Source organism: Helianthus annuus, chromosome 15 (assembly GCF_002127325.2).
Source record: "Helianthus annuus cultivar XRQ/B chromosome 15, HanXRQr2.0-SUNRISE, whole genome shotgun sequence".
Taxonomy (NCBI): domain Eukaryota; kingdom Viridiplantae; phylum Streptophyta; class Magnoliopsida; order Asterales; family Asteraceae; genus Helianthus; species Helianthus annuus.
Genome location: NC_035447.2, coordinates 15205551 through 15217674, shown reverse-complemented (window position 1 = coordinate 15217674; position 12124 = coordinate 15205551). Strand labels below are relative to the sequence as shown.

Genomic DNA, 12124 nt, shown 5'->3' with positions numbered 1-12124 from the left:
TGTCCTTTATCTTTAGGCCATTTTGCAAGTTTTGTCCTTTATGTTTAAATTTGACGAGTTTTGTCCTTTATGTTTGAAAATCAAGCACGTTTTACCGTTTGGGGCAAAACGTGCTTGATTTTTAAGGACAAAACATGCTTGATTTTTTAAACATAAAGGACAAAACGTGCTTGATTTTTAAACATAAAGGACAAAACGTGCTTGATTTTTAAGGCCCAAAGGGTAAAACGTGCTTGATTTTTAAACATAAAGGACAAGACTCGTCAAATTTAAACATAAAGGACAAAACTTGCAAAATGGTCTAAAGATAAAGAACAAAACTTGCAATTCACTCTTATTATAATAGAATATAATTACTATTCATTTCATTTCTAATATTAATATATAGTAATATATAGTAATAATAATACAAAAAAGACAAATTCTTTCTCTGAATTATAAAAAAAAATAAAAAAATTTGTCAAATAAATGTAAGCTGTCTAAGTTAACAATGAAAGGTGAGTTTCAACACTAAGTTGTACCATATATTATTGAGACTCTATCGAGACTCTATCGCACGAATGCTAACCAATATTAGAAGACATTTTCTAGTAGGTAAAATAATAAAAAAAACTATAAGTTATAGCAAGAAAGTAATTTAAATATTTAATCAACAAAATTAAATTCCAATATTGTATATGATGCATGCCCTATGTAGATCACATTCAGCAGTGAGACCCCTAGATGGATATGTATCAACGCATTCCTTACTTTTGAGTTGCAGTATAGAAATTTCTAGTGTAGGACCAAAGTATTTTTTTATCATGAACCACACTTGGTGCGTATTCAAGAGATGCACAGATCAAGTGTTGTTCAAGCACCTGCGGGTTGTTAGCATTCACGTGGCAACATTCACTTGGGCAATGTGTTGTTCGCATCCACGTGGCAACATTCACTTGGGCAATGTGTTTTTGTTAAAGTTGTCCAGGTGTAGGTAGCTGCTCTTCCTTTTGGTTTAGTCAGTGGGAACTGCTTGCTTTGTTCAAAGAATTTATGATGTTATTTCATAAAACAATGATATAAAGTTCCTTCAAATGGAACATATATAGCATGTGATCGTTGTTGCCTTATTCGAGTCCTCCCAGCCAGCTTGCTTCCATAAGCTAATAAATTGAAAAAAAAATGGTATTGGCGAGAACAAATAAAAGAATGGAATGATTAAAAAGGAACAATATAAAAAATAAACAGAATCAAGTTGCATACCTAGCTATACGGCCAGGAAACCCTAGTTGTAGTTTGACATCAACATGCCCAACATCAATCCCAAACTCAAAGTGCATTTATAGCAGCAACACCACATATTTTCCCTCCAAAGAGCTCACTATATCATAACCAAAAATTTCATCTTTATGTATCTGAAAACAAAATACATAATGAATATGAGAATTGAGAACCAGAGTAGTATAGCTAGCCCGAAGCAAAGACAAATTTCCATAATATTCTCTGAATAGAAGACAAAATCACACATTTACCTTTTGTTCCACCCTTTGTAACTCTATATATATTGTGGTCCCATTTCTTGTTAGTGAACTAATCTCTTTTACTAAGGCAGGATTTACCACGGACATTTCTTGGTCATCCTACAATAAATGAAGAAGGTAGGAACTCCTTAAGGCGGTTGCTTTTAGCTTACACTCGGCACAACCCTGATGTTGGCAATTGTTTGGTAGCATGTTGATTAAACATCTTAATTTACCTGATTAACTATTGATAAATAATAATAAAAAATCATAAATAAGAAATGATAAATGAACCAAACCGAGCCTGAGCTCACCTCATTTAATATAAAAAAAAGTTCTTGCTCGAGCTCTTTTAATCTCGACTCGATTCGAGTTTTTAACAAATCAATATTTAGTAGCTTATAAATGGCTCAACTGTTACATCCCTGAAAATGATATATAAGGTTATATAAGAACAAATCTTAGGATATGATAATTAAGCGTTTAGCACCGACCTTTCATTTCCTGCTTATCTTTTTGTACTTTTTGACATGCTCTATATCCATAGCCCGACTTGAAGAGATCTCCAAGCATCCTTTTCAAACTTCCCAGTGAAGAGATTCCATGCTCTAAATCCATAGCCCATCTTGAAGAGATCTCCAAGCATCCTTTTCACACTTCCCAGTGAAGAGATTCCATGAGTATATGGAAACTGAGATTCGATGGCATTAGAAAATAAAAGCAAAAAGAACAAAGAGAAATCCTACGGTCAGAACTCATATATCAATGCTTTTGAACATCTAAACACTTGAAATCTTGAATAAGACTTGGCATGAATAACTTTAACCTTTTCCATGGTGAATCACCACAAAATACTCCCTATACCAGATCTGTGTTGCACGTGCGGTCCTTAACCGTTGTATTAGTCGTTTATTTCATAAATGGATTTTGTTACACGCAACTTAAACCTTCAAAAATCATAGAAACACAAGTTTTTAACAACTTTCTATTAGTAAACTTGGAATGTTTTTAAACTGATGTTTAGTAGCTGAAATGAGGTTATTTCTTACCTTGATGACTCGCTAGTCAGTACCTAGGGTGCGAATTAACGACTGCTGCTGCATGCACATCTTCTTCACCATATCTAAGCACGGTCGTTGCTTCAAGGAGGAAAACTCACAAGAGAATTATAGAACTTTTGCATTTCATCAAATGCTTAGGCTGCAAGGAATAGTGAAACTTCAAATCTTTAACAATTAGATGAAATCAGATTCACCATCAAAGATGAATTAGAAGGATGTTCGTATTGATCCTTAATACTTACAAAAATTAAAGATTAAAAAGGTGTTTGTATAAATCCTTAATGCTTACAAAACTCCCAATTTGGTAAGCAATTGTTCTTTTCATGCCTAACCGCTTACGATTTTTCTTCATTCAACAACAAAATTAGCACAGAACACCAATGAAATGTACTCTACAGCCCTAACCCAATTACTTAATCAACCAAAACAACCATCCACATCATCAAAGACAATAAGTAACCGCATATTTTCAAGAGCCACATTATCATGGAGACATTAAGCTTAAGGTCCCAGAGACATTCAAAGCCCCCATCATGAAAGACAAAATTAGTAACTAAACCTCATTAGAAACCATAATTGTATTCATGTCTATATTACTGTTCTAGTAGCCATCTACCATGAACGAAACTAAATATACGAGCAATTAATCCCAAAAAAAAGATATCCAATCAAACCTCTAAATGATGAGTTTGTTGTTCAAGCCTCCTCAATTAAAGCCGAAATTATATGCTTCCTTCTTGTTATTGCAGCCACGGTCTCTGATTTCTCCATTTACACCTTTTAATTTACCTCTCGTTGCATAAAGAAAATCGAAAAGCACCAAAACTGCAAACATAGAAAAGAATCATAGATGAGAAAATTTACAAAATTGACTCCGGCAACAGTTTTATTTCATAATCACTGTAAAAGAATCGGGAGAAGGGCTAAATTAAAGGGTTGGATTCATGCAGAAAACCACCAAGATTTGCCAGAAAGGGGTGCAGATGCAGTGGTCACGTCGTCTTCCGTAATGACCTAGTTTCTTCTCTAAGGCGAAAAAGGGATGAAGGGAAGGTGATAAAGAATGGCGAGGACCATTGATAATTGACGACCCAGGAGAAATTGAAGGAAAAAGAAAACCGCACTTTAACTTCCCCTCCTTGAAACGTGGTTTGTGGTTGTGAAGAACATGGCTAGGAAAAGGTGGAGCGTAGAAAACTGCCCTGAACTGCTCTGAACTTCCACCATAGCAGTTATTTTTGAGAGTTTAAGTGGCTGAGATTTAATCTCAGCAAAATCTAATGGTTGAGATTGATTTGATAGTTGGTTACACTTAATGGGTTCCATATATATATATATATATATATATATATATATATATATATATATATATATATATATATATATATATATATATATATATATATATATATATATTGTCACACCCCGATTTCCACGTGTATCACCGGTGGGCCCGGTGGGGGATTACTTTGACGTAGTTGGCAACAATATAGTCAAACCACAATATATGAATGCACAGCGGAAGCAATAAAGATAAATATAATTCAACCATTTACTGTAATATCAAATGTATCACAAGTAGTTGAATAGTATCCACAGGATGGATCAAAATAAAATAAAATGTCGTTCAACAGATAAGACATCAAGCTTGCGAGACTTCTTAATGATGCTATGGAGCTAATGCCAGCCAATTACGTGTAGTACCTGCACTTAATCTTTTTGGGAAAAGACGTCAGTTTACACTGGTAAATACGATCAACTGACTCATTTTGTAAATGATTGAAAATTGGTTTAGATGCACCAGGCATAAACATGTTTGTTTAACTTGAGAAAATTATTTAATATTATAATCTTGTGAACGAATTACATGTTCCTTCTTTGCGTTCAGTAGCCCGGATCGTGCCGGGTTAAAGATCAATAGACACACCACATTTGCGTAAAACCGAGGCGGGTAAACCATCGGCTACGTCTTTTAATAGTATAGACATCATACCGGGTGTACGCCTACACCCGAGAGTCAAGGTCGTGGCCATTTCTTCGAATGATGCCAAGGATATCCGGGACATGGTCATTAACCCCCCAAAGGCTTTTAAGTAACAAGACTGTTTAAATGAGCCGATCAAACTATTCAATTAACCACCTAAACGATGGAATTATTTGATGCTCAATCAAGCGGTATTTATATACCGTAACCCAAGCCCGTATAAGGGAAAATAAGTTAAAAGTATTTACCTTTGCAATGTATATTCCTTAATCAACTAAGTCACTGATATCTTTTACTGGGGCTCCTTATTCTGGAACAAAGGTTTTAAAATAACCTATTAGAATCCTAACGGGTCTTTATATTAGCCGTAGCCTAGACCGGTTAGTTTCGAGGGATAGATACGGTTTAATCGCGTGAAAGGCGAAAACCGAGAATGGAATGTGATTCTGACCCAACAAGTTCGGAGGCTTGTTTTATATGGGTTTAATATTCACACTCTGGATTTTGGGGTCAAAATGATATGGTTTGACCCGTATCGGCTAATTTATGTAAACTAGTTACAAAAGCCGAACCGTGCGTGCAATAGGCGCAACGGGTAACCGTAGGAGTCCTACACTGTTTTCCTAAGTCAATATACTTTAAAGAGGTTGTGGTATCAGTATGATACCTTCCATAATGCCCGTAACGAGTTTTAGTTCATTACATGCCCCGAAGGGGTTTTCCGGTCATTTTAAAGACTTTCAAAAGGGATTTCTGAGTTCTATAGGAAACCTGAGTTTCCCGATCAGTTTAATAAGTTTAAAATATTTTATTTATTATTTAAAATCAGTAGCAACTGGAATCGGGTCAAAAGACCTTGTAGAACTCAAGTTTTGGCCGAAAAGGGCATATTCGGTATTTACCGAACCGTAGCCATAACCGCAGGTTATGAGCAGGTTAAAATTAATTAAAAATCTTTAAAAATCCCAAAATATTATTTTAATACAGTGGGTAAAAGTTTTGGTGACGGAATCTTGGTTTAGGTAGGCGTTATGCTAATTGCGTCGTTTATTACAAAAGTTTCTTATAAATGCGCTATTTAGCATAATTCCCATTCTAGACCTCGGATTGGCGTGAAACTTTAGGGACATGCTTAGAATTTAGTAAACAAGGTTATGGTCCCTTCACGTGTCCGAAATACTCGTTTATTTTAAAAAAGGCGTTACGGTCAACTTTTAAGTAATTAACGGAAATGCGTAAAGGACTCGAATAAACAATGAACCGGTCACAGAGGGTGATACCATCACGTGACCTGGTCCTAAGAGAGTCCTAAGGCATATCTACATTGTACTAAAACGGGTCAGAACTGAAGTCAAAGCAAAAGTCAAACTTTTGTGACATTCGGTTCTGAACCGGGTTTATATAGCAAATGGCCGAATTAAACGAGCGTAAACAAGTTTATATATTTATTATCATGTTTTATGAGTGTCTAAACAGGTTGCATATCGTTTATATTACAGATTATGCACAAAGTTGCAAAACGACTTTCTGTTGACTTTTTGGGTGCACGTTTGACTCGACATTTGACATAGTTAGAGTGGTGATCATGGGGAACCCTTTCAGAGGTTTATTACCCACATAAACACCAACAAATAACTACCTTTGATTCGACATATGACTGAGCCATTAAGGATTTATCTTGAAGTCAAACCGTAGTTACGACGGTTTGATTTCTAGCTATATTACTAAGCAAACAAGACCATAAATGCTCTAAACAACTTACAGAAGCTGGAGCACGATTTGAAATGCTAGAAGAAGACTTGGGAGCTTCAGAAATGATCAGAGAAGGTGTTTTGAGTTGGGATTGAGTTGTGAACTATGTAAGCCTATTTATAGTGTTCAACATGCCCTTAGATCATTACAACACATACTACAACTGAGTATGGATGATGGGCAGGTGGCCTAGAGTGTTATGGGTCGAGTAGGGGGTGCCTAGGGGTGTTCAAGATCGGATTATCCGGTTTTCGGATATCCGAAAACCGGATATCCGAAAATTTCGGATAGCGAATATTAATATCCGAATCCGTATCCGAAATTCCGGATATCCGATTTTCGGATATCCGAAATTTCGGATACGGATTCGGATATAATCGGATATCCGAAATTTCGGATACGGATTCGGATATCCAAACGGATATCCGAATTTATGAAAAAAATTCAAAAATTTTTATTTTGTGTATAGATTAAAACTAAACTTATATCCGATATTCCAAATTTCCAACATTTAAAACTAAAAACAATGATTAATTCACACGAATACAATACTTTACTAATTTTTACTTTACTTCAAACTAAATATAATGTTCATATAGTATATATATTTATAAAAAATAATTAGTTTTCGGATATCGGATAATCGGATTATCCGAAAATTTTGAAATTAATATCCGAATCCGGATCCGAAAATTCGGATTATCCGGTTTTCAGATATCCGAATTTTCGGATATCCGAAATTTCGGATATTTCGGATACGGATTTTCGGATATTTTGGATTCGGTTTCGGATCCGGATTTTCTTGAACACCCCTAGTTGATCCTTCACAAGCTCAAAAGTCATGCAAGTCCAAAGTTTCTGCATCTGGGCGTCCCACGCGGCCCGCATGGACGAACCATGCTCTTTGTACGCGGGCCGCCTGAGTTCAATATCAGACGCGTACAATTTAGGAGGCTCGCGGCCCGCCTCAACTTAACCAAAAATGTAATGCGGCCCGCGAGAGGGTTGTTTTTCATAGATTTTAAATCTTTTGTAATGATTACGAAATCCTGGTAATTAATAACGAAATCTTTCGTAATTATTAACCCGACCTTTCGGGTTTGAAGGGGTAACTTTGCGGTTTGGCCCTTGATTATTTACAACTAAGGGCCTCGTGTTATTTACCCGCATTGTTAAGTCCCCGGTTAGTTTATTAATTATTTGGAGAGCCTTAACTTTCAGTGTTGATGCTTTTAACCCTTCTCGTACGAATTTTTGATCATAACTTTCTCGTTTTAAAACGAAACTTCGCGGAATTTATACAGTATATTCTAGTGAGCGTATTTTACTGTTACAAAGTCTCGGGTACGTCAAAGGGTCACTCAGAGGTATAATTTAAACATGTTGACACAGTTAACCCCCGCAGCTTGTAATCTCCCACTTTCTTCCGCGTTTCGCTTCCGTACGATCCATGATTTATTCGTTTGAAGGTACGAGCACCATTTAGGGTTACTATACAGTATACTTACCCTTGTTTGACATTTATAACCCTCGAATTTATATACTTTCAAGGTTTGTCAACATTAGTCCTTTATTAAATATAATACGCCACATGTAACTTAAGACACGTGTCAATACATTATTGGACACAAAATTTCGAGGTGTTACATCCTCACCTCCTTAAAATAAATCCCAACCCGAGATTTACTCAAACAAATAGGGATATTTCTCTTTCATCGTGGATTCAACTTCCCACGTGAATTCGGGACCTCTACGGGCATCCCATTTAACTTTAACTATCGGCACATGTTTTCTTCGGAGCTTTTTCACCTGTCGGTCTTCGATCGACAAAGGCTTCTCCACAAACTTCAAGCTCTCATCTATATGCACATCCGTGTGTGGGATCACCAATGATTCATCGGCGAAGCACTTCTTTAGGTTGCAGATGTGGAACACATTATGAATTCCATTGAGCTCTTCCGGTAAGTTTAATTTATAGGCAACTGACCCGACCCGTTCGATAACCTCGAAAGGTCCTATGTATCGCGGGCTCAGTTTACCCTTCTTACCGAATCGCATCACCCCCTTCCAGGGTGATACTTTTAGTAATACCTTTTCACCTACCTCAAAGTGAAAATCCTTACGCTTCGGATCAGCGTAACTTTTCTGCCTATCACGGGCAGCCTTGAGACGTTCCCGAATCTGGACAATCTTGTCCGTTGTTTCGAAAACTATCTCTGGTCCCGATAATTGGACCTCTCCTACTTCCGCCCAACAAACCGGCGATCTACACTTCCTACCGTATAATGCCTCGAAAGGCGCAGCCTTTATGCTGGTATGGTAGCTATTGTTGTAGGAGAATTCGATTAGGGGTAAGTTCTTATCCCAACTACCACCTAAATCGATAGCACATGCTCGTAGCATGTCTTCTAACGTTTGAATGGTACGCTCACTCTGACCGTCCGTCTGTGGATGGTAAGCCGTACTGAAGTTCAAACGCGTGCCCAAAGATTGCTGGAAACTTTTCCAGAAATGTGACGTGTACCTAGTATCCCGATCAGAGATAATAGACACAGGTATGCCATGCAGAGCTACAATCTTATCTACATATAACTGGGCCAATGTATCGGAGCTATAAGTCTCCTTGATGGGTAAGAAATGAGCTGACTTAGTCAGTCGATCGACTATAACCCATATTGTGTCGTTTCCCTTGCTCGTTTTTGGTAACTTGGTGATAAAATCCATAGTTACACACTCCCATTTCCATTCAGGAAGTTCAGGCTGTTGTAGCAAGCCAGATGGCTTTTGATGCTCAGCTTTGACTTGCGCACAAGTCAAGCATTTGGCTACATAAGCGGCCACAGACTTTTTCAAGCCTATCCACCAATAATTTGCCTTTAAATCCTGATACATTTTGTCTGCTCCAGGATGGACAAAATATTTGGAACTATGGGCTTCCTGGAGGATAACATCTCGTAGTCCTCCATAAATAGGCACCCATATCCGCCCATTCAATCTTAAAAGTCCATCCTTGTGAAGAGTTAACTGCTCCTCAGTTACTCCTAATTTTCCTTAGGATAATTAGCTTCCAACACAGCCTCTCGCTGTGCAGCTAATATCCTTTCAATCAAGTTGTTCTTTACTTCCATCCTCCTTGCATTGATTCGGATGGGTTTCATCCTTTCTTTCCGGCTCAAAGCATCAGCGACTACATTCGCTTTGCCGGGATGGTACCTGATCTCACAATCATAATCATTCAAGGTCTCCATCCAACGGCGTTGCCTCATGTTTAGCTCCTTCTGATTGAACAAATGTTGAAGGCTTTTGTGATCTGAATAGATCACAAACTTGATTCCATATAAATAATGCCTCCACAGTTTTAGTGCGAATACAACGGCACCCAGCTCCAAGTCATGGGTGGTGTAATTCTTTTCGTGCACCTTCAACTGTCTTAAAGCATAGGCAATCACCTTGCCTTTCTGCATGAGCACACACCCCATGCCAGTGTGTGACGCGTCGCAGTAGACTACGAACTCTTCAGTACCTTCCGGTAGCGTCAACACAGGAGCGTTGCTCAGCCTTTGTTTCAAAATATCAAAGGATTCTTGCTGCTTAGGGCCCCAAATAAACTTTTCCTTCTTCTTGGTTAGAGAAGTTAAGGGCGCAGCAATTCTTGAGAAATTCTCAATGAATCTCCGGTAGTATCCTGCCAATCCCAGGAAACTACGGATCTCTGTGGGCGTCTTTGGCTCTTGCCAATTCATGACCGCCTCTACCTTAGCGGGATCCACCTGGATACCACTTTCACTTACGACATGTCCAAGAAATTGGACTTCTCGTAGCCAGAATTCACATTTAGAGAATTTGGCATAGAGTTTCTCGCGATGTAGTAATTCGAGAATACATCGTAGGTGTTTCTCATGGTCGGCTTTATTCCTTGAATAGATAAGGATGTCGTCGATGAAAACGATGACAAATTTGTCCAAGTACGGCTTACAGACGCGATTCATGAGATCCATGAACGCAGCCGGTGCATTTGTGAGCCCAAAAGGCATCTCTAGGAACTCGTAATGACCGTAACGAGTCCTAAATGCGGTTTTGTGTACGTCTTCATCTCTGACCTTCAACTGATGGTAGCCCGACCTCAAGTCGATCTTTGAGAAATAGCTAGCCCCTTGCAATTGATCAAACAAGTCGTCGATCCTTGGCAATGGGTACCTATTCTTTATCGTGACTTTATTGAGTTCACGATAATCGATGCACAGACGCATCGATCCGTCCTTTTTCTTTACAAACAGGACAGGTGCTCCCCAGGGAGACGAACTAGGCTTGATGAATCCTTTTGCTAACAGTTCATCCAGTTGGGTTCTCAATTCCTTCATTTCAGTCGGTGCCAGCCTGTATGGTGCTCTAGCAATGGGAGCTGCTCCAGGAATGATATCTATCCTGAATTCCACCTGCCTATCTGGTGGCAACCCAGGTAGGTCTTCAGGGAATACTTCTGGATACTCCGAAATGACAGGAATGTCTTCTATCCTTGCTTTGGGTTCTTCAATAATTACTTGTGCCATGTAGATGACACAGCCCCTTTTTAAGCACCTTGAAGCTTTAAGCATAGATACGTTCTCAGGCAGTCCATACTGCGTATCCCCTCGAATGGTGAGCGATTCACCAGTCGGGGCCTTTAGCACAATTTGTTTTCTATTGCAGACTATCTGGGCCTGGTTGTGCGCTAACCAGTCCATGCCCAGAACAATGTCAAAACCAGCTAGATTAAAGGGAAGTAGAGATAGAGGAAAAGAATGGTTCTTAATGGATATCATACATCCCTATAATATAGTGGAGACGGTTTCTACAGTGCCGTCTGCTAGCTCTACTTCGTACTTTACATTTAGGGTTTTAATAGGTATGTTCAGCAACTTGCAAAATTTTTGGTCTACGAAGGATTTATCAGCTCCTGAATCGAACAGTACTCTTGCAAAAATATTATTCACGAGAAAAGTACCTGTTATTACGTTGTCGTCTTGCAGGGCTTCCTTCACATCCATTTTGAAGACTCTAGCGTTATTCTTTTTGGGTTCGTCAGTCTTCTTGGCGAGTTTGGGGCAGTTGCTCCTGATGTGCCCCTTTTCACTACAGTTGTAGCAGGTCGCGTCCTTGATCTTCTTACAATCCACAGTCTTGTGGTCTTTAGACTTGCACAGTCCACAAGTGTGCGTCTTTGACTGGGATTGTGAGTTTGGTCCAAACCTGCACTTCCCAAAGTGGAATTTCTGGCAGTTCTTACATTTGGGCTTCTCCCCCGATCGTTGCTCATCCCTTCTCGTCTCGGTCCCTTTCTTGCCATCACCGTTTCCACGGTGTTTCTTTCCTGACCTTCGTGAGGTATCATCCTCGCGCTTCCTCTTTTCGGCCTCTTTGTTCCTCTGCGATCTCAGTCGGACCGCGTCCATCGTGAGGGACAAAGAGAGGTCAGTCACGGACCTGAAGGTCGTTGGCCGAGAGGCCTTTACACTAGCCTTTATTGTCACACCCCAACCGATGGCGGAATCATCGGGGCGCGGCACTGAGCGAAACAGATTGTTCAGAAGTTTCCACAACAACTATCATACAATTCAGTTATATAACACGTCCCATACCGTGTCCCAAATAATAACAAGTTATCATAGAAATCAACTAAACAATATGGGAACTGTTCCGACAACTCAGATTCTTAATTATTACAAACCGAATTTAAATATTGTTTTAAGACTTCTAGACGGCTAACAGTAGATCTTACTGACTACAGGTGCCAGTACAAGATCTACAGAGAATTATGGCCCTGGAGCAGGTATGTGGACACTGTCCTA

At 38.9% G+C, this 12124-nt stretch overlaps 1 protein-coding gene and 1 long non-coding RNA gene across 2 annotated transcripts in view; both read right to left on the bottom strand.

Moving 5' to 3' along the window:
* The window catches only part of LOC110910842 (protein DETOXIFICATION 40), a 61423-nt gene that overhangs the window by 8184 nt on the left and 41115 nt on the right, over positions 1-12124 (bottom strand). The gene's annotated exons all lie outside the window — the stretch shown is intronic.
* Positions 693-1667, bottom strand: LOC110914832. The gene is made up of 3 exons (XR_002578631.2): positions 1512-1667; positions 1243-1394; positions 693-1142 (listed from the first exon to the last, which is right to left on the bottom strand). It is a non-coding gene; the product is annotated as an uncharacterized LOC110914832 (long non-coding RNA).